This window comes from Cryptotermes secundus, unplaced genomic scaffold, assembly GCF_002891405.2.
Source record: "Cryptotermes secundus unplaced genomic scaffold, Csec_1.0 scaffold47, whole genome shotgun sequence".
NCBI classification, from domain to species: domain Eukaryota; kingdom Metazoa; phylum Arthropoda; class Insecta; order Blattodea; family Kalotermitidae; genus Cryptotermes; species Cryptotermes secundus.
The window spans coordinates 783,143-807,587 of record NW_019721002.1 but is presented as its reverse complement, the minus strand read 5'-3'; the positions used below and the strand labels follow the sequence as shown (position 1 = coordinate 807,587).

The 24,445-nt window shown below is 43.5% G+C and overlaps 1 protein-coding gene across 2 annotated transcripts in view; it reads right to left on the bottom strand.

Moving 5' to 3' along the window:
• The window catches only part of LOC111874418 (somatostatin receptor type 5), a 275,264-nt gene that overhangs the window by 190,247 nt on the left and 60,572 nt on the right, over window positions 1-24,445 (bottom strand). For both annotated transcript variants that reach the window (XM_023869917.2, XM_023869923.2), the window contains exon 2: window positions 933-989. The gene's annotated coding sequence lies outside the window, so the exon portion shown is untranslated. The remainder of the gene's footprint in view (window positions 1-932; window positions 990-24,445) is intronic.

Genomic DNA, 24,445 nt, shown 5'->3' with positions numbered 1-24,445 from the left:
ACATGAAGCCTCGTGACGGGTTGGAACACGGTGTAAGGCTGCCGGGTTTGTTACAGCCACCGAGCGGGTTACCCGTATTCGGTAGAGAGTCTCCATACACTATCAGGTACTTGCATGTTTCTTACCTCATTTAACGACAATGTTTCAACTAAAAAGATAAAGTGTTAAACTATTCCTGTTAACAGCCCGTGGAGGCCTGCAGGGTTGTGAGACGTGGAGGCTCCCACATTTTCTATACAATCGGCTTAGAGTTGGCAGTGATTTTGTCAGTATTACGCGCCGGCCGCCCTTTACCCCCACAAAGATTCCTAGTGCTCATTTCTGTTTGAGGCTGAGTCAACCCCAGGGCCATAGTGTGGGCGGAAGGATTACGCAAATTGAAAAATCTAATAACCTCGTCGGGGATCAAAACCGTGACCTTTCGGCTTGTAGCGCAGTGCTTCACCAAGTGTTCCAGTGTTTCAGCTATAGAAATTATATATTGTAGCGTTGGGTGAGTAGCGATGGTGATAAAGAACGGTGATATCGAAACAGTCGGAAAGGGACCAACCAGCGTCTAGGTTTGCTGGAAATTCTTGCTGTGCGCCTCAACTACAGGTCACTTGTATGCGCCACACGTTCCAATTTTCCTGGGTTACAGATCACATTAAACCTTAGCAGAAAGACGGCACAATTTTACTCACATTTCAGGGAACGTAATGCTTCCATCTTCAGGGTTAAATATGGTTCACTCTACTTGCTTAGTCGACTTAGGCATACTGGATATAGAAGATACTGACAATATGTTCGACACGTCAGTAAAATTCTACCAGACTACACGGCGACACATCTCAGAAGACAGCAACCTTCATACGACTGTTTCGTTGTTAGGCAAATACGTTGAGATTGTAATACTGCTACTGTGTCTACTAAGCTTCATACTCACGGCTTACCTTCAACTTGCCGCTGTGTGCAGGTATCCACAGCTAGAAGCTCACACAGGATTTACCCTGAAACACGAGAATAACTAATTTAGCAACGCATACAGCACTCAGCACATACATCCGTGTTTCGTATCTAGGGTTTGAGGTTATTACATCTTCAGGATACAACTTCATATTGTCTTCTGAAAGTCAACCGACGTTTCGGAGCAACATACAATTTCTAAATTTAGGTTCGAAGAATAAGGCAAAGACAGATACCAGCGTTCAGACCGGAGCAGGCGCCATAATCCGAAACGTCGGTTTACTTTCAAGATATTACATGGCGTTATATCTCAGGAGATAGTTTTTTCCTGGCTATAGAGATGAAACAAAAATGGCGTCATTGGACACCTAAGGATGGCCGTTTGGCGCCGAAACATGTTGTGTTAATAGCGAAGGCAAATGTGAAGGAAGATATAAATAGTTACAGTATTGACGGAAAGCTGTATGTAAACAAGGTTGAATTATTAATTCTTGTCATTTAGCGCAGACAGGAGGCTGGAGGAAACTGCATAATGAGGAGCGTCATAACTTGTACTCTTCTCCAAGTATAATTAGAATGATTAAGTCAAGGAGGATGAGGTGGACAAGGTATGCAGCACGAATTGGGGAGAAGAGAAATGCATATAGGATATTGGTGGGAAAACTAAAAGGAAAGACAGCACTGGGAAGACCAAGGCGTAGGTGGGTCGACAATATTAAAATGGATCTTAGAGAGATAAAACGGAATGTTATGGATTGGATTGATCTGGCTCAGGTTAGGGACCACTGGAGGGCTCTTGTGAACACGGTAATGCACTTTCAGTTTCCATAAAATGCTGGGGTATTCTTGAGTAGCTGCAGATTTGGCGGCTCCTCAAGAAGGGCTCAGCTCCATAAGTAAGTATATCATTTAGCGACGCAGCTTCAAATACAGCATTGTGGGGAATCGAGACAGAATCCTAATAATGAATTAGCTTACAGACTGTCTCCTCCCAGTTGAAGGTAAAGTCGAAGCATTTCCCTGGACGAGATGAAGGAAACAACTGAAGTCCTCAGTCAGAAGACCTGGCAACACGTATCACTAGATGGGCCTGCGCTTAGTCTGTGATGCCATCTGTTTTCTGACTTCCGTATTAACTTCAGTGAAATTTGAAAGCGAATGTAATCATGGGAAGCGTGGGCAAGAGGTGAGCGTCGCGACGCGTCTGCTGGCCACCGCAGATCTGGCTTCCTTCCAAAGTGACTGTCCCACCTCATTTCTCCAGTATCCAGCAGACCACACGACAAAGTACAACGGAGCAAGACACCAACACTGCCCCTGGATATAGACTTTACCTCGTTACAGGCACAGCATTGAACTTGGCGAGACAAAGGCAGTAGAAACAGGAAAAGAAAAAGGATTACAAAAGATCCTCTACATAAATTCAACGATGGAATTTTTTATGTACGTAATGAACCGCTAATAAATATTTTTTTCTTAAACTCGGCATGAGAAATGCTTCGATAATATTAATATTGCATGTGTATTTATATATATATATATATATATATATATATACTGACCGATTACGATATGTTTTTATGTAACAATAATCAACCATTTTGATTTTCAGCCTTTTTTTCGCTGACTCTACAGCCCCCTTGGGCCCTGACCTCTGATTTTCAGTTTCATGATCGTTTAGAGACAGTAGGACTCCTTGGAGGAGTGATCTGCGCGTCGCAAGGCCTGTACCTAAACACAGGACAACACAAACACAGAATAAACGTATACACACACACCAAACATGTATGCTTTGTGTGGGATTCGAACCCACGATCCCGGTTTACGAGCTAGCGAAGACAGTGCATGTCTTAGACCGATCGGCTACTGTTTTAGCCACATTGAATTATTAAAATAAGAGGTAAAGTTGTCTTTGTGCTTAATGAATTAAACACCACGTCTTGAAGACATATTCAAGAGTGAATACATAGCTCCACCATTCTTGAACTCTGTACAAAGCTTAATTCACATAAGGCCAAAAACGGAACCTTTTCAAGCACACCATAAAGTCATTACTTTCTAAAAGTCTGTTTCTTTGCGTCCTGTGGACGTCCTGAATCTGTTCTGTCTGACATTAAGAGACGCTCTCCAATACGGTTCCTGTTTTTTTAATTATTTCAATATGACTTAATTTCCTTTTACATTTCATTCAAATACAGTTCGCCGTTTTTCTCATGAATTTAATTTCAGCGGCTCTAACTCCGGCTTTATCTTTTTGCTTTTGCTGTCCAACATCCACTCTCATATAAAGGTTCGGGTAAAGCGAGGATAATATGCCCTTTTATTGCAGCGTGCTCCACGGCGTTTCGCTGGCTAAAATTCGTGTTTGCGAGGACTGCTACATCAATGTTAGGATCTACATTATGCAGCCCCATAACACACTCAGCATACAAGCTACTTAAACGAGTTCATTGTACTTGCGACTTTATTGTCTTGTCACTGTGTTATTTGTTTTGGGTTCGAGACAAAGACATGCCAGTCCTTTTATATTTCTGCTGGAATTGTTAAGTCCAAATTCACCTATTATCCGGCTTATAAATCTGAATCCAGAAATTCTTATTACTATCATAATCTTCGTCACCACCAGTCCACATAAGTCCCACGTCTTTATTAATATTATCCTTCCATCTATGTCTGTGTCTCCAATGTCATTTCTTTCCTTTCTTCTCATATCTCACCTTCGTCTTGCACGTATCACTCAGTTTATTCTCATAAGCATTCATCCGTATTTCTGCTGTTCCCTCTGGAGCAGAGGGCATCCGTGAAACGCTTCGTTTCACTTCAGTTTCTTAATCCTAATACAGTCAGTAGGACTCCTTGGATCGGGGATCAGCCAGCCGCAAGGCCGCTACCTACAGAGGACAACATAAACATAGAATAAACATAGACAAACACCCATGCCTCGAGTGGGATTCTAACCCACGACCTCAGTGTTCGAGCGGGCAAAGACAGTTCATACTTTAGACCGTGCGGCTACTGTGATCAGTTTCCCTTAGCAGCTCGCAGTAAAATTGCGTTGTGACGAGGGCACATCAGCACACTTCTCGTTCCGCTGTTTCCTTTAGCTTCCTTCCTATCGTGTACTCTTCTACGAAATATTTTCCTCAGACACCCTCACTCTACATTCTGCCCTTTTTATTGCTAGTGGGGTGGGACTAAGTCCCTTGTACTGTGGCCACTTCTGGCCTATTGTACCAGCCCCAGATGATAGGTGAGGGTGATTGTGGAGCAATTGCTGGAATGAAGATTGGCAGTGGAAACCAAAGTACTCGGAGAAAACCTGCCCCAGCGCCACTTTGTCCATCACAAATCCCACTTGAACAGACCCGAGATCGAACCAGGGCCGCCGCGGTGGGAAGCCAGCGACTAACCGCTTGAGCTATGGCGCGGCCTGATGTTCTGCCCTTAGAGAGAGAGACAGAGAGGTACAGAACAAATTTTACAGCCACAGGCAACAACAAGTGAATTGGTATTTCAATATCATTACGTGTGTGTATTTTAATTTATATGTTTTTACACAGGAAATGGGAAAAGAAAAAAACAAACATTTGTGAAGTGGATTCTTGCCGCAATTTAATCTGGCATTAGAGGCTCTGTGAATGTTTCCCTTCTAGCTAATTCCGACACAGAACGAATGTTTCACGATCTCCCCATTTTGCTCTATTTTCCCAAGTACCCTGAATAAAACATGGACGTTTTACATTCTGGAAAATAAACTACGTTACGAATCAAATACATAAAGCTGGTGTATCGGCAACACTGAAAACTCTGAGACGCGGCTGCCGAAGCTCCTCAGTAAACAGAACGAGGTCAGATGAAACTCTGTGTTTCCACAGGGACTGGCGCACAGGTTGAAGCAGATAAGTACACATACAATGCAGCAGGGCTTGAGTGAGCGGCGACATCCCTGTGGAACTGGCGAATTGAAAAGAACCTATCGTTCTAAAATGTTCATTTAATTACTAAAGGCAACTTGAAGAGGATTTTAAGATAGAAAACTTGTTTGTATTTTCAGAGTGAACTCTCCTGCAAAAATAAGAAAAAAACAGTACGCACATCTTTTAAGTAAATTAAATTAAATGAGTTAATGCCCAAGGAAATCCACGTTTGACACGCATAAAATGTAAGGGGAAACAGTTACTTGTTAAAGGACAGTCGAAGTTTACAGGACTTTTTGATGTGTTACTTAATGACGCTATTTCAATTTTGGTCTTAACACAGGGTAGAATAAGACGGGAAGTGAAAGACAAATGGCTAGTAGACAGTTTTTGGGACCACGTGATCGAGTCTTAATTAATTTTTTTAATATTATCTTTCTCTTAATTCTTACAGGAAAAGACGTTTCGGAGGCGAGGATCTATACACGTCCTTGGGTAAAATCAGTGTTTCTGTTAGGCTCAATCGATAGAGCTAGTCACTATCTCCGGACGAGACGTACTAATGACTGAATAAAACAAAGAAAAGCTTTTTGCAACACTTTCCGGGTTATTGAAAATACAGATCAAACTAAACAAGGCATCGGGGGGGGGGTTGGAAAACAATTTCGGTAGGGAATGGATCGTGAATACGGAGAAATAACTTTGTATTTTTTGCACGAAATATACTGAGTTGTTGGAGACCAACTGTAAAGATGTCCGCAGCGAGTAATGCAGTTTCCAGATCAACACTGAAGAACTTCTCTTGTGTGCACAAATTTACTGACGTTTCGGAAGCGAGTACTACTGCCATTTTTGCAGTCGAAGAGTAAGCCAAGCAACCTGGAAATAGTTTCTTGTTGGTTGCTTGATTGGCTCGAATGGCGAGGACATTTTCTGCTTCCGCAATGCGCCGAATTTTCGTAAATTCCTCGCTCTGTTCCTAGCTAAATGGTGGGTTGGGGATGAAGCACCCTGCATAAACACCGAGGATATGATAATGTGCTACCTGTCAGGGTTATCGCACAGGGTGGAGGGCGTGATAGATGAGTGTGGAGCAATCATGGAACGATGACTGACCGAGAAATACCCGCCAGGGTACCAATTCATCCACCACGAACATCACATAATATGACCCCTGATTTAAGCAGAAGATCCGATGATAGAAACCAGAGTTTAAACCTAATCTAAAATGAAAGAGGAGAAATGCATATAAGATTCGAGATGATTTTGAGGTGAAAGACGTATATGAGATGATAATATAAAAACTGACGTAAAAGAACAGGGTGTGAAACTGTAGAATGGATTCATCTGGCACAGAATCTGAATTGTACAATTTCTTAACTCCTAGATTTTAAACCTGAAAAAGAAAACGGTGGTTGCAATAAATTTTAACCGGATCAGAAGATTATTGAGCTGTGGTACAGATCACCTCCCCTTCCACCTTTAATTATCGCCCCCCCTCTCCGACTTGATTTATGCAATTTGCCAGCTGAAAGACCAATTCAAATGCACGAGTAATTCTCCTGAACTCCAAGTAAATTGAGATGTTAAGCTCACCTCAATTATTACGAAGTGATGAAGCATGTCAGCTGTCCCTTTGGTGTTCACTGCGTTGAAATAACGCTGTTCGGCACGGTTAATTTGAATCACGCACGTGTATCACGTAACTGAACACCTGCCTTGTTCGCTGCACAACCACATTCGTACAAACCGTCAAAACTGGTACAGAACGCCTTGAATTTTCTAATAGGAGCTTTGTTTCAAATATCGGTATCACTTGTTGAATTTAGAATATAACATGTATTGAGAAAACGATGTTTCTACACGTGCAGTAATTTTTACTTTATAAAGAAAAAATTCTTAAACAAATGCTTAACCGAAAATACTTTAAATTTCTGGAAAGAAAACTATGTCAGTAATAAACTGCAGAATAAGGCAGTACGGTCAGCTGTGCTTGCGGTCGTTATGTAATGTCTGCTTCTCTGGGATATAGCGCCCTCTTACCTTCTGCAGCTGTTTACCCATGCTCATTTTCTCGTTCTGCTCCTAACTGAAACTAACTCTGCGTACTAACATACATAAAGACAAACAACAAGTGTTTGATTTAGATATACATCAGGAAGGCCCATGGAACTCAAATGTTACGAAACATAAAGTTCTAGTTCGTACCTCACAGGAAACACATTATGTCTCCGTTACAAAGCCCAGCCGGTTAATGCTGTTTAGGGAAACAGTCGCTGTTTATTGTGAGAACCATACAGAACACACAGATACACTCTGTGGGCAGAATTCAGTATATATAAGAATTCAGTCCGTACCTCACAGGAAACACATTACGTCACCGCTACATAGCCCACCCGGTTAATGCTGTTTAGGGAAACAGTCGCTGTTCATTGTGAGAACCATACGGAACACACAGACACACTCTGTGGGCACAATGCAGTGTATATAAGGATTCAGTCCGTACCTGAGAGGAAACATATTACGTCTCCGCTACAAAGCCCAACCGGTTAATGCTGTTTAGGGAAACAGTCCCTGTTTATTGAGAGAACCATACGGAACACACAGATACACTCTGTGGGCAGAATGCAGTATATATAAGAATTCAGTCCGTACCTCACAGGAAACACATTACGTCTACGCTACAAAGCCCAACCGGTTAATGCTGTTTAGGGAAACAGTCGCTGTTTATTGTGAGAACCATACGGAACACACAGATACAATCTGTGGGCAAACAACAGAGTTACTATTAAAGTAGGTGGTACATATAGCAACCGGTGGGTTTTAAACGGTTAAATATTGTGCATCGCTTTTAATCTCAGATATTAGGAAGGGCACAAGGCACTGTGACCAGGATGCTGAGTTTTTAATTGTTGAAACAGGAGGTACTTGCGGTAATAACTTTGCTTTTAGGGGTTAACATGTTGCTTTACTTTCCTTGCGGAAATTTAGGATAGCCAGAGACTTGCCAGAGTCTGACCCAAGAGCAAAGTGCAACAACCTGCAGAGGGCATCCATCAGACGGCGCAGGGTGGAGCCTGACACCTCGCTATATCACGCAGAATCCCAGCAGCTGTATCCAGAACAAAAGCTATGTGTAGTTGTACGGGCATAACTAAACTAGAGAGAGAGAGAAGAAGTGGTGGTCGTAGTGAGAGACACTACATTGGGGGCGGGGGGGGGAAGAAACTATATTTCAGATTTTGAAGGTTCCCAGGCAGTGCCCGCTTGTCCTTCTGGTAAAGATAGAGCATATAATCTGATTTTTGTTTGTTTGTTTTTGCTAACGTTGGGAGGGCTATATTAAGGCGAAATTTTGATGTTAACAATGGGAGGGCTGCATGTGAGGCATGCAGTGCAACGTGGAATTGGGTACCAACTCAGCATTTGCTCTAGTACCGAGGAAAACCACGGAAAACCTTGGTCGAGCTGGCCGGTCTCAGGACCTTCCGGATACAAACTGACTTCTAGCCAGCAGTCCGGCTTAAATACGCGAACCCTAACATTAGACCCTGTGTGTCCTGTTCCTTTATTTCAAAAGTTTACATTTGTTTTTCTACAGTTTTTTTTTTTTTTGCATAGTTTGGATGAGCAGCAAACATTTGTGTATCACATTTGTAAAGGGTTTTAACTGTTCAAGTTGATAAATTTAAATCACTGTTGTGAAGGGGCAAAGGGTTGTTGCTCGTCCAATGACAAGATTTTATAATTACAATTTTTTTTTAATCACATCTACTTTTCTTGTCCAGCATAGGTGTGGTGATTGGTCGATGTGGCCGCGGGCGTACTGGGCATTTAGGGAGTTGCAATCATCCGGTTACCTGTAAAGAGATCTTAAAGCTGATTATCTTGCAAGCAGGGATAAGGGACGCAGATGTTTATCACCAGTGGGATCGTAGTGTCCTAGTGCCTGAATCTGACTGTTTTCGCTGGTTACCGATTTCTGGTACAATGTCCTCGCTAACCTCTTGAAATGACTTTTTATTGATGACATTCCCGTCTGTTCATGTAAGGTTGTAATTGGTGTTACCCTCGGCAATTTTGTTATTATCCTGAGGACTTTATTTTGAAATGTCTGTAATTTATTTATGTGAGTGTTGGCAGCATAGCCCCACGCGGGGGAGGCATATGACAATATGGAACGGAGGAGTGATTTATAAATTACCAACGCTAAATTAATGTCAATTGTGGAGGATTTATTTAATATAGGATACAGTTGTCTGAGTCTGTAATTAGCTTTGCGCAAAATACAGGATATGTGGGTACGGTAGGTTAATTTTGAGTCAAGTGTAACACCAAGATACTTCGTTTCCTTAGTCCAAGATATGGTTTTGTTAAAAATCTTTACTTGATGCTTACTGCAGCCCTGATGTCGCAGTCGTTTAGAAAAGAGTGTAATTGTGCACTTTTTTGCATTAATATGTATTCTCCACTTCCGGAACCATGGTTCTAAGAGGCGTATGGCAGAGTTTAACTTTCTGACTGCTATATCTATGCTGCCTGACCGAACACTAATATTCGTGTCATCAGCATAGACCGATATGGCTATGTTGGAGTCATTTTCAATTGAAGGAATGTCATTAATATAAATATTGAAGAGTGTGGGTCCAAGTAAGCTGCCCTGAGGCACTCCGGCCTGAATGGGGCGTAGGTTTGAATAATAGTTTTTGTGCATTACAAAAAAGCATCGATTCTGGAGGTAGTTATGTATTATATGAATGAAGTGAGGTGGAATTTTGGCCGAAATGAGTTTAGCAATCATCCCGGTGTTCCAGACCTTGTCGAATGCTCGTTCAATATCCAGGAATAAGGTTACTGTAGCTTTGTTATTGTTGAAACCGTGCGTAATGCGCTCCACATTCCTTAACAACGCATGTGTTGTGGAGTGGCCTCTTTTAAAACCGTATTGGTCATTTCTGATAGCTTGCAGCTTCCTAAGTTCGAAGTTTAGTCTTTTTAGAATGATTTTCTCTAAAAGTTTACCTAAAGAATTTAGAAGGCTTATTGGTCTATAATTTAGTGGGGACGTATGGTCTTTGCCTGGTTTCGGAAGCATAATAATTTTTGCCTCTTTCCATTGTGTAGGAAAATAATTTAGGGCAAGTGATCTATTAAACAGTTTTATTTAAATATTTAAAAATTCAGTTCGTACTTCGCAGGAAACCCGTCATTTAACTCTCAACAATGCAACCGGGCATACATCATTACAGGAATAACAAAATTGAAACCCCAACGTAATATCACCATACTAATATCCAACAGCAATAACAAAACCAGGACCAAGAAACCTACCACAGAATATAAAATAAACCTGCCCATGCAACGTAACACGCGCCCATTGCCAACAGCAACATAATAATCGCCTATATCGGCAGAACGTCCTAGCTTACTAAATTTGAGCATATAACAACACCACAGATAATAATAAGGCATATCCATGTCAACATGGAAAGGAATTCCAAAACAATCGCATTTTACCCCCCACACCATTCCACCCATAATAACCCCCACATAATAAAAATAAGACAACCCCTTTAAAACTAAGAAGTTATAATGTTTCAAGGATTTTGCCAACTGACGATAAATATTTTAGTCGTATTTGTATTCACACACACACACACACACACATATATATATATAAAACATTGAGTACTTGCATGTATACATACTCGTACTTACATATATATATATATATATATATATTGTTTGTACTTACATTACAAGATTATCTAGAAAACGCATGGTGGTCGAAAGACCGAAACGCGTAGGGGGATAATGTTTCAATAAACATCAATATTGAAAAAAGAAAATAGTTGTGATTGGTGGGTACACTGTTATGTTAATAATAACATCACGTCTCCGCTACAGAGTCCAACCTCTTAATGTTGTTCAGGGACACAGTCGCTGTTTGTTGTGAGAACCATACGGAACACAGAGATACACTCTGTGGGCAGAATGCAGTTTATATAAGAATTCACCTCACAGGAAACACATTACGTCTCCGCTACAGAGCTCAACCGGTTAATGCTGTTTAGGGAAACAGCTGCTGTTTATTGTGAGAACCGTACGGAACACACAGATACGACCTGTTAATGCTATTTATTGTGAGAACCACACGGAACACACAGATACACTCCGTGTATAAGTGGTCAGTTAACTCAATATCCAGGCTACACCTGCCCTATAGTCTCACATCCTGAGTCGTGACAAAATGTGCCTCAAGTAAGCGTATACCACCTTCATAGGGATCTGAAAAAACAGAGAGGGAAATATCAGGAAAATACATAGCCCACAGGAGTAATATTTTCCATTTATATCTTCAATACACAGGCAAACGATAAAAACGGACTGAATATACAATTCCTTCAAAGCAACACGCAAAACAACACAAACTCTATGTATACAAGCATCTGTGTTTGCTCTGCGCTGAACAAACAGCAGTGGATGTTTCGACAGCAATACAAAGAAACAAGGAATTCGTTGTTATAGCCACGGGTAGTGGGCGCGCATGCCATGAAGTGGACTTCCCATTAGGGGATCATAATTGGGAGCGTTCTGTCAGGGTTCATCGCGAAAATACTTCAACCCCCACGCCGCAGTAGAGAAATCTGATTTCGAAAATGGGCAATTATCATGACGGCTTGAGTTCTGAAAAGAGTGACGCAATGCCTTCATGTGTCTGCCCTTTTCCTCTTCCGCCTCTCCTCTTCTTTGCTTCCTATTCTCCTTTTCCGTCTTATTCCAACCCTTTCTTTCGCTCTCCTCTCTCTTCCATTCCTCTTTCTCTTCTCATGTTATTCTAATTTCTATTCTATCTCTTACTTCTCAACTTACTGTACCGTCTCCTCCCGCTCTTCCCGCATGACTGTCCCTCAGCGGTCTGGCAGGGCTAGAGGCCTACTGCTGCAACCCACGCGACAGACACTGAGCCACTCGGGAACTCGGCTGTAAACCATGTCATGTGGGATGCGTTTCTGTAGAGGTACACACTTCACGTGTGGTCATCCCCCACGCTGGGCGTTCTTCTTGAGAAGCTGTCAGTCGCTCAAATGGCCAAGAATGTCTCCCCCTTCTTTAGAAACACAATAGTTGCCCTGACAGTGCATCATGCCGAATGAGGCCAGCTGAATCCGCAGACGACAGGGCCTAACGCCAGAACATGGGGCGAATCGGAATATACGCAGCTTCATCCGCAGCTGCTAAACAAATAAAATTATATACCGCAGTGCTCATTCGGGGCACCGAGTGAAGTGGTTCTTAAAACGGTTCAAATGAACCGAAATCGAACTGCTTCTACGCAATTTGCTGTATCTTCGGCCTGCAATACCAAATTTCGTCCAAATCGATATTTGCGTATGTGAGAACTGCTACCAACGGACGGACGTGACGAAACTACTTGCTCATTTTCAAATTCGTCCCCTTCGGAAAGGACATAAAACTGACCGTACGTATATGCGTAAATACATACATACATAGAAATGTAAAACTATCCCTGTAACAGGGCAAGAAGGCCCATAGGGTTGTGAGACGTCGAGGTTTCCACATTTTCTAGACAATCGGTTCAAAGATGGCGGCAAGGTTATCAACCCTACGCGCCGGCCGCCCTTTACCCCCCGGAAGAATCCTGGTATTCATTTCTATTAGAGGCTGAAGCGACCCCAGGGCCATAATGCGGCTGGAAGGATTAGGTCAACTGAGAAAAATCAAATGACCTCATCAGACTTGAACCCGCGACCCTCCTGCTTATAGCATAGTGCCTCAACCAACTACATACATACATACATATATACAGGGTGTCCCAGGAGGAATGTGCCAAACTTCGGGAGGGTGTTCCTTATGTTAAAGTATGCCGATATAACCCAAAACACCTATGTCCAAAGTTGAACGGTTACGGAGATAATGGCCAGAGAAGTGTCAAACTTTGACCGGGGTTACACACTTGTTGATTACAAAATAGATATTAAAACTGGCAGGAATATGTGGATTCTGTAANCATATACACACACACATATATATATATATATGGTTAACCATATTGTAGCGTATAGAGCCGCCGCCGTTACGAAACGACCACGAGATGGGCGGATATGGGCAACGGCTCGGTAAACACGTTCCCTCGACAACAGACGCAAGTGCAACAATAGAAGAGCTGTGGTTTGTATGTGGCCCGTGCTGAGATGTTATAAGCAGAGAACAAGGCTAGAGCTTAGCGAGTTCTATACGGGAGTCTGTGAAGACGGGACTTGAGCCGGGGAGAGAGGTATAGCTATTGTTATAGCCGTTACCAGGAAACGTCTAGTAACACTGAGAACACTAGACTGTATGCTTTAGTGAACTGTAAAGTGTAGAAAGAGGTATAGTGTTATAGTTACTTGTTGTTACCACCTGTTATTCAACAAATCCGTTCACCAATGAAAACCCCGTCTATAATCACACTCATATATGTGTCAATATATTAATGACGCTGATAGTATTATTTAGATAATTATTTATTATTTATAAATCATATTAATTATTATTTAGTTAATTTGGAAAGAAGCGATCATGGCCTGTATGGAGGTAATTTTTGGGACTGAGGAAAACCACTACAAACTTTAGTCAGGATATTCTGTTTCCAGACCGATAAAGAAACCAGACGCATCATCACTTCAGCACTGTAAGACTCTCACCCCTACACAGCTCAGTGAAGAGGGTGCTCTGATAGCGTCCCTGTGTTCAGCTCTCTTCAGACTGTTCATGCGCTCCGTTCATAAAGCGTAAAGAGCCATACAATGTGAATTTGTTCAGTGGCTGCTTCACTGTGGGGGCTGGTGGGGTTCTGGGGACAATATGGTCTGTAAGCTGCACATGTTCTTTGTGGCTCCACAGCCCACGGAGCCTTGCTATGTAGCTAACATTTACCGCATTTCTAGGAATTCATGTTCCCACTCGCTGCAACTAGGAAGAACGCGGGACTTCGGGGAGAACCTAACAATTGTTAGAAAAGTCACGCCTCCATCTTCATGGTGGAGGAGTAAACAAAGTAAGAAACCGCACACGTAGATTGAGATCTGAAGATAGAGGCTATGTAATCATTCGAAACGTAGAGCTGTCTCCGAACTACACTGCGTTATAAAACAGAACACAGTTCCGTCCAATTACCGCGTTATGTTTCTATGTTCGCATGTTCCATCTTTCGGTACTGAATTTTTGTTCAAAATATTATAAATCACACGCCCACAAAGTACATTAAAACTTACATTCTTTATAAGTTCAGCTTAAACGTGTAAACAGCGGGAAGAGGCAGAGACACGGAGTCGGGTAGGTCGCTTTTAAAGAGATTTATATGTTTCGTAATACTGTAAGTGCTTACGCAAATAACCGTCAGTTGCAAAGCTGAGTCGGCTTAAGGAATTCACTGAAATATGAATAATAACAGGGAAACGAAATGGTTATTAGACTTGTAACTTATATAGTTATAACAGCAGAGAAAGAAAAAGCGGGTTCTCGGGGGGGGCTAAAAGCCTGGAAAACTTACTGGGGCGAGAGAAACGTAAAGAAATAAAAGTATAAGCCATTTCTTTTCTTTTTAGACGAGGTTCTCAAGAAACCGAGATGAGACGCCGTGTAATCCGGTAGCAGTTTCCGAAACCGTGACCTCCATCCTCAGGGTAGAAGGGTAAGGGAAGCAAGGAGGAACTTCGGCACTGAAGGCACAGGTGATGCGTTCTTCTAAAACATGGGTGAACGCCTACAAAACCACACGGCGTCACATCCCAGAATACAGTGCACTTTAAGGAAAAATGTTCCTTCTTTCCCTTCCAAATATTTCAATCTGCAGATCTCAAGGTGAAATTCATCGTCAAGTGGGAGGTGGTGGGTGCTCTTAAGTTATTTTGATTATTAACTGGAATTATGACACGAAAATGGGTTTATCGAAGAAGATGGGCCAGCGGTAACTCCCTTGACAAGTTTCCACTAGGCGCTCAGTTCCAATTTTGTCCAGGACACCGTCTGTCATGTCTGAGGGTTTACATGTTTATACTCGGTCACTCCAGGTAAATATATGAGGATAATGCTTGCACTAGGCAACGACAGTATTTTCCCAATTTCTTGCAGTTTATCAATTTCCAATCACTCAATATTACAGAGTCCGACTAGGGACAGTTCCGTGAAGAAACAAAACGGATTTGATTGTTAACTCCAGAACAGCTGCACCGGAAGTTGTACCAGGAAGTACGCCCTTGTCTAGCTGCAGGTGTGGGGTGAGACTGACTCTCACTGTACCAGCCCCTGATGACAGAAGGGTGTGGTACATTTGCAGATAATGACTGTCAAGGGGGAAGAAACTTGCTCCAGTTCCCCTCTCTGCACCACAGTCCCCAAATGAAGTACACCGGGATTGAACCCGAGCCTCAGCGCTCAGAAGCTGGCGAGTAACCGCCTGGCACCGTCTGAGATAACAGGAAGGAAACAGATGAGAGCGAGAGATAGGAGAAAGGGAGGGGGCGAGGAGACTGAAGAGGAGGAGGAAATGAGGAATTGGAGTAGAGGATAAAAGGATTATAAGGAAGAAAGAAGACACAACAAACAAGAAAGGGAGAGAACTCCATCGTAATGCTTTGGGCATGAAAGCAATTCATAATAATTCTCTGCTCCTGTTTCCATGTAACTGCATATTTTTTATTGCTTAATTAATTAATTAACTACAGTGATTAAGATAAATTTCCTTCACTTACTTTCCGAACATAAATCAATCCAATTATTGTCTTTCTACACCACCCATACTCCTACTTTTTTTAAAGAACGTTTCGGATACTGGGTTCTGTCTCCGTCTTCAGGTACACACCAGGTCCACACTGGTAATGTAAACAAGATCTAAACATTTCTACGGCTCTATCTATCCTGGTTCCACGCTTGTACGTGCTTGGAACAATTTGTAATGTATATTTTTCTTATTAGCTCTCATGGACTTAGCCTGGTCTCAGGTGTTTATAACCTTTGTGTTTTATAACATCGCTTGTCCAGTGATTGAGGCACTTTCTAATGGATCAAACAGAATAGGTGTTTTCCCTCACCTGAGCACGGAAACAGATCCAGTTTCCGAAACGTCGTGTTTTTCTTAGTTATCTTAAAACCAGGACGATGGATAACGTCCGAAAACCCAATATCTCTGTGTATTATACACCATCGTCAGAATCCTATAGTAACTACAAGATCTAAAAATGTGTGGCGATGTGATATTAATGCAATTGTACGTGGTACACACCTGAAGACGAAGACACAATTTAGTCTCTGAAAACAAAGGCAGAACTAAAATGATTCAGCCTCATCGTATGTAATCTAATGTGAACTAAACATATGGTAAATAAATGCCGATTAATCAGGAAAGCTCACGTAAAAACAAAAGCGAGACAAAAACTACCAGGAGTAGCATGCTTAAGGTTCGGCTACACAGAGCGCTACTCTATGTTCGCTATGTACGCTGTGTACACTCTGCGACGCAGGTAACATAGGGAACATAGCGTACGTAGCGTGCGGAAGTCTGTGTGGCCAGTCACATTGGCACTAAAGAGAGATATTTTTCTGTTCGTATAGCGAACATAGCGTACGTAGCGCTCTGTGTGGCCGAACCTTTATACAACGCCATGGAACAGAGAGACGTGAGGAGTTCCTAAAGCGGCTGAAGAAGCGGTGTGTGAATACTGCAGCCGGCTTACAGCACTCAAAGCGGCCTCCGTAGTCTAGAGGTAACGTTTCCACCTCATCACTCGTGGTACGCGGGTTCAAACCCGGCGGAAGTCGTGGAATTTTTAAGGGCGGAAAAATTCAGGGAACAAGTCCTCCGGGAGGGACTTTAAGCCGTGGGTCCCGTGTCGTAGCTTTACGGCACGTAAAAGAACCTCATATCTCCAAAGGAGGTCACTGAGCTAAATTCTAGGACATTTCCCGCCCAACAGTAGTTTCTAACGCCTCTGATAGATGGGGGAAGCATTATAGATACGGCCAAGCCAGTAGAGGCCGAACTCGCTGGCTCGGTCGGGACTGATGGTGCGCAGCAATGTCGGTAGGGTATAGAGACTGGTAGAATATCATAGAGGGAAGCACAATGGACCAATACTGGTCTCAGTGCATGGGAAAACCCACCCTCTCCAATAACTAACTACAGCACTCAACCCATCAGCTGAAACACGAACAGCAAGAAGAGTACAGGCGACAACATTCATCACCATCCCATCAAAGTAGATGCGAGCAATTCCCACTCTGCGATACGTCCAGCTGTTCCTCAATTAATTTCCTCACGGATAATTAAGCCAACCAAGTTGATAAAACATTTCTCTGTTCGCGTGACCTGCAGGTATAATTACTTATCGCAAGGTCGAGGCTTTGTGCGAACTGATGATTTATACAAGTTTACAATTAGCTGAACAAGGGACACAGAAACAGGAAAGTCGGAGTTTGCTGACCATTATGACTGAGTGCAGGAAAGTGGTAATTACTGTGGACACTCGGTTTAGTCTACGCCTTACTTCAAGTTCTCTCGATATACAGAGTACACAGCACCAAGTGGCCTAAGGCTTCCCAGAGTCGTCAGATAGTAAAATATGGTTGTGAGTGCCGTGGGACTCGGAGCAGAGAAACACTGCTGGCGAGGGCCAGCAGTAATTAAGCTGAGAGTCAATGAGTCAGTCAGGATGACTGATGAAGGGTGAAGTGGAGAGGATTTGAAAGGAAGCAGTTGGAATGTAATCTAGCCACTGAACCGGCATGTTATCCTGGCTAAGATCGGACCATGTCCCGAATATACAAATTGGCTCTTACCGCTACATAACTCTGCTCAGCCCGTCCTTCGCTCGTCACCAAACTACCCCTTGACACTGTAAAATCTGAATTTCTCATTATGAAGTTGAATAAAATACAAAGTTAAAAAATAAAGCTATCCCTGTAACAGACCGTGGAGACCCACAGGGTTATGAGACGTCGAGGATCCCACATTTTCTAGACAATCGGCTCACAGATGGCGGTGAGGTTGTCAGCCTTACTCACTGGCCGCCCCTTATCCCCCAAGAATATTCGTGATACTGATTTCTGTTAGAGGCTTAGTCGACCCCAAGGTTATAGTGCGGCTGGAAGGATTAGGTGAATTAAAAAATCCAATTATTTCATACCGAATCGAACACTTGACCTTCTGGCTTGTAGCATAGTGCCTCACCCAGATACGGTACCGCGTGCCCCCGAATAAAATGCAAAGAGATAAATAAACACATACATGGTTCTGCAACCTCCGTGTCTTCATGCTAATGTCAGATCCTGAGTGAAGAAACGGAGACAACTTCCGAAAGTTTGGATCCTAACTCCACAGTGACAGAGATAGAGAGCTTCAATTCATATGCAGTTATATTCACACTCACCGCCATGAGAACCTCGGACCTCACGTGGGGGCTACATTTGACCAGTACAATTTTCCTAACACTCTTTCACACAGTCTCACTAGTAAATACACACACGTAAAACCCTGAGGTACATTTCCGCTCCTCGCCAGTTGTAACTTGTTCCCGGGAACGCCGATGGAGGCGCCACTTAGCGGTTCCATTACGACAGCCGCTTACAGGGGATACAAGCGAAAGAAATTACTGCAGAGAACATATGAGAAAGCAAAACTCAACAATAGCGTTTGCATCAATGGGCGCAGAGATGAAGTCGTCATCTGGAAATGGTACATACTCTATCCAGATTTACCATTTGGTCTCTCCGCCATATCCAAGCAAAGAAAACTGGATAGCGGCAACATATTTTCGATTCTGCTGAAGAAACAAAAAAGAAGGGCTTAAAAACCAATCAGACCAAGGGCTTATGGCTGAAGCAATGCAATGATTGGTGGAGAGCCTACTGAATCTTAAAAACAAATGCATCAACTGAAGTGAAACACATGAATAAACAAACAGTATGGGCTGTATATAGATTAAGTGACAGGAGGTTGGAGAAAACTGCATAATGAGGAGCTTCATAACTTGTACTCTTCTCCAAGTATAATTAGAATGATCAAAACAAGGAGGATGAGGTGGGCAGGGCATGTAGCACGAATGGGGGAGACGAGGAATGCATATACGATATTGGTGGGAAAGCCAGAAGGAAGGAGACCACTGGGAAAACCAATGCGTAGGTGTGTGGACAATATTAAAATGGATCTTAGAGAGATAGGATGGGATGGTATTGATTGGATTGCTCTGGCTCAGGATAGAAACCAGTGGAGGGCTCTTGTGAACACGGTAATGCTGGGAAATTCTTGAGTAGCTGCAGAATTGGCGGCTCCTCCAGAAAGGCTCAGTTCCATGAGTAAGTAAGTAAGTAAGTAATGGGCTGTATATTTCAATATGAAACTCTGGCACCTGTTACAGTGGCGTATGTTACATTTGGTACTGCAACTTTCGTGTAAATCCTTTCAGTTCCTTTTGGAGAATAGCCATTCGGGCAGAGGGGCGGAAGGATCCTCTTACTCTTACAGGCATTCACCTTGAGGAATTCGGGAAGAGAATGCAGAAGCGAGTGTGTAAAGGAGGGGATAGTTTTGTACATGATGGGAGTGGGGGCGGTTTGGAGTAACCAGAGGCTGCGATTAGACCCCCCCTCGAAGTGGGGCCTATATACGTTCCAGTACACGCGAACTGCAAGAGGAGGCCCACACTTCACACGGTATTCAAGCCACAAGCTGCATTATTCAGTATCACACGTGAACTCTGAACGTAACGAAGAGTGTGACGTCATGCAGTCTGGTAGAAGTTCATCGACGTTTCGGAGGGGTCGAATTGTAAGCAAGCAGATAGCAGAGCGCAATATATTCTTGCCTCCATTTTCAGGCTCCAAGATCCCGTACATTCCTCTACAAGATCAGTGAAATTATACCAGACTACACGGCGTTAAATTTCAGAAGATTGTTCTCTTCATAATCGCGACTGAGATACCCTCAAATATGGAAGTGTAAGAGTCATTATGAATGAAAAAAATTATTTCGGGAATAACAATAATTATTATTATTATCATATTAGCAATTATAATATGTTAATTTCAATGGAGACAGTGTTTCTTGAGAAGCTAAAACTAACTCAGGTTGTCCAGAAATTTCCAACATCTTATCGAATATAAAAGTTTTTTCCTTGAACTGAGAAAATCCAGGATAAAACCTTATAACCTATTCTTTCATGATCCACCTTAATATTATCATCCCATCTATGGCTAGTTCTAGTCACCTGGAGTTTAACAATTAATCCTCTCATCCCTTCCATGTGTGCTGTATGTCTCGCCCATCACAACCTGTTTCAGTCCATAGATCTAACATCATTTCATCAATAATATGAATAACGAACGCAGCTTCACGTAGCTATGAAATACGGTTATCCAGTTACAGCATGACGATCCGACTCAGGACTGAATATCTCCTAGAGTCGATACGGAGTCGCTAAATAACGCAGGGAGGTTAGCTGTAATGTGGAAATGATACATATACTCTGCGTTTTTGGCGAAAAGGAAGATAAGATGTCTCCCGTTGCGTTAGGCGAGGGTCACTATTGATCTTCGCGCTCCCCGCGCCGCGCAGTCTGTTCTGTGTGTTGCCTACCCCGCGAGGCTCTGTTCAGTATATCGCGTTCGACCCAACACACAATTAGCTTCATAACAAAGCAATCACTAACCTAATTCATTTTTTTTCCATGGAAACAACAGTGACATTGAAGACGGCGGTATCACGAATACGGCCCTCTATATGATGCCGTGCAGATTTGTAGTGTATGCGTTGTTTAATGACACTGCAAATACTAGGTCAATGCGCAGAGTAGAGGTAAAGTTGTACCTATACTTAACTAATAAAGTACTACGCCGTGAAGGCGTATGGGGGAGTGGATGTATAGATGCACATTTTCTTGACCTCGGTACTAGTTGGAGGTCAGTAGTTAACTTCACGCCCCGGCAGCTTTACCCTATGGATAGAAGATTGGGTGGACCCCAGAGCCGGTCTGGAAGACATGGAGAAGAGACAATTCTTGACCCTACCGAGACTCGAAATCCGACCCCTCGGTCGTACAGCCCGTAGCTAGTAGCTATACCGACTGAGCTATCCCGGCTCCCACGCGTAGGGTAATGGTGGGATTTTTGTTGTGCGATCAGTTGGGATGGAAATTGTTATGGACTGATGCGGTTGGCTTTAGCAGACCGGACAAGCCAGAAGAGCTGACGTCACGTCCGATCACCTCTGGAACAGCGTTACCACTACACCAACCTACGCCCTGTAATTTATCAGACCAGAGATGAAGCTATACGAATAAATAACGCGGGACTGTGAACGCGAGGCACGCGCTGGCAGACTCCACAGTTGAAATGTTTACTGTATTTATTTGTTTACTTGTCTGTTTATTTACGGCTCGCTTAGCAATCTCGGGCTGTATTTGGGCTGTATGCTATAGGAAGAGGCCTGAAATTGTGACATCAGTCGTTATGTAAGGGCGTGTAGTCCGGTGAATGGTAACCGACGTTTCGGAAGAAATTACAGCCTCCATCTTTATCGTAGAAGAGTCAGATTTTTTCTATGTTTTAGGCTGTTATTTTTGTTTAATTTACTCGTCAACACTGAAGATAAGGACGACATGAGACTCCGAAACATCGGCAGATTTTCAGCGGAATGTATGGCATTGTATCCCAGAAGACAGATGGGACAGATGGCTGCCTAACTGAAGTGCTCTCCCGTAATTTGGTCAGTCAGTAAGACTGTAGATCGTCTCTCCCGAGATTCGAACCGCCACTTGTCTTCATAGGAATCAGTGACCTTACGAGTTAAATTAAGTTGCTTAAGTGTTACACAAGTTCTTGTTACTAGGGGCACATTCGCAGGGGCAGGGATGAGGGGTGAAGGCATACAAAATCCATCCGGAAGATACATTTCTGAATAACTTCCGCAGGACGTTGATGATGGCTTAGCAACAGCGCGGTAGAACTGCGTTCCCGAGGTGTTCTCTTGGGATTTGTGCGGAGACACCAGCTAAATTTAATAAGGATTTTCGTGAATTTCCTCAATCCCTCCAGAGAGATGACAGGACGGCATCTCAATTGTTTCCTTCCAAATCCTTTCCAATTCACCATTATTCAATCACTCTACCATTCGAGGTTACATATTCTAGACAACAGCGTCGAGAAACGAGAAATATGAAAGTTATACAAAATTTTTGCAACATAAATGAGTCCAGCAACCCGATGTACAAATGGATATCATCATCGGCCACAAATCCCATCGCCCCTTGAGGCACGCACCGAGCAAGACAGACTGACAGGGTAAAGCATTTCTTGCTAAGTTCAACTCTGGAGAAAGGGGTGAAGGATATGTAAATATTCACGCCAAGAGGGATGAATCCTAAGCTTATTAGGGAGGGTTGAAGGGATCTCCACCCATCCGTCTTCCTTATACATTACTGGGATACGGGAAGCGTTAATTTCTGGGTTGTCTAAAAATAGCTCCACTTCCCGCGATTCCCTGTCTTGTGGCTCTTAGGAAAGGTGAAACGAAATATTCAGAAACGAAACTGTTATTTCCACGGAACAGAGAACTCCTTTCGGAACAAACATTCGTTCGGCTGATGAGGGAACTTAACGCCCCGGCTCATTACAGTGCCTACAAAAGCCCTGCTGCTGCACACTGCTCTGAGCCAGTGTTAACTTAGGGCCCCAATACACACAGTTTGGCCTCCAGTTCGGCCTGCACAGTTGAAGACTGAAAGGCAAAACTGACGTGTGTGGTGCGGCCGGCCGGCCAATCGTTTGGACTGTTGGCCTGTGGGAAACCGCTCAGTCCGTCAGTTCTGCCTGCAGGACCGTAGCACGTGACGTGCGTGACTCAACATTATAGGCTGGAAGACCGTGATTGTGGCATGAAGCCTGCCGCTTTATCTGCGTGTGTATGGGGAGGAAAGGGAGGGGGTAAACTGTGACAGTTTTGCCTGTAAGGTCGATCGGAAGGCCAAACTGTGTGTGTATGGGGGGCCTTACGGCTTTGGACATGGAGCTGCTTGGCATAGTGACAACAGTCTGGGCCAGTACTGAGATAGGTGTGTTTTGTTGGAACCCAGATCGGGACACGTGCTAATTTGACTGATGTTTTTCGTGGTTTCCCTCAGTCTCTGTAGGCAAATGTCGTGACAGGACATCGATCGTTTCCTTCCAAATCTTTACCGTTTCACCACTCATCTGGCATCCCTAAGAACCGACGCTGTAGTAATGTAGTGTAGTCGAGCAAATGACGTCGTCACAGAATATCGCTGTCACATCTCAGTATGCAGTGTAGTCTCCGTGGTCACTACCGAGTGCGCCCCACACCTAGACACTGGCGTGGCCGCGCCATAGCTCGAGCGGTTAGTCGCTGTCACATCTCAGTAGGCAGTGTAGTCTCCGTGGTCACTACCGAGTGCGCCCCACACCTAGACACTGGCGTGGCCGCGCCGTAGCTCGAGCGGTTAGTCGCTGTCACATCTCAGTATGCAGTGTAGTCTCCGTGGTCACTACCGAGTGCGCCCCACACCTAGACACTGGCGTGGCCGCGCCATAGCTCGAGCGGTTAGTCGCTGTCACATCTCAGTAGGCAGTGTAGTCTCCGTGGTCACTACCGAGTGCGCCCCACACCTAGACACTGGCGTGGCCGCGCCGTAGCTCGAGCGGTTAGTCGCTGGCTTCCCACCGCGGGTCTGGTGAAGTGGGATTTGTGGTGAACAAAGTGGCGCTGGGGCGGGTTTTCTCCGAGTACTTCGGTTTCCCCTGCCAATCTTCATTCCACCAAATTCTCCATCATCATAATCACCGGGGCAGGCTACAATAAGCCAGCCGACGTGCCGAGTGGACCCTGGTGGACTCCAACCCCCACTAAGCGAATTTAAAGAAAATTAAAAAATTAAGCACTGGGGTTCCTGATCAAACAACTGCACATACCCAGCCTCTGCAGAAGGGAACATCCTGACAGTTATTGACAGCTGCGGTGGTATAAGCCCTTTCAATTCATCGCTCGCTCTTTAGTGGTTCTTTCCAGAGGAATCTTTTACTTTCTTTTCCTTCGAGCTACAGATGTAGGGTGAATAAATATCTTTTATTCTGATGTATGTATTCAAGGAAAGAAATTTCTTTCAGCAGGAAACAAAACTTTCTTCTTTTCCCCTCGCCTGTGTCACTGCTATGAATCACTGCACAATTTTACAGCCCACTCTTTTCCATTGCGGTGCGTCGGACCTGCGCAGAAGCACACGGGCTTCAAATTATTATCTTCTGAAAAGTTTCCGACACTTGTTCTTACATCTTCCAGAGCACGTTTCCAGGTTTCAGCTGAAGGAAGACAGACAGTGCCTGGCTGCGGGCTGAATCCATTGGAACTGTTTCATAACATGGTTTCTTCTAATTCATTAAAAAATTATTAGATTTATTGAAAAGAAAGATCACTAGCCATTATCTTTGGCAGTCCTTAAGAAAACTTTTCTTCTAACATTAAGACATTTGCCATTCCCTCTCCTTTATTTCCTTTTTGTTTGCAGAGAAAGAGA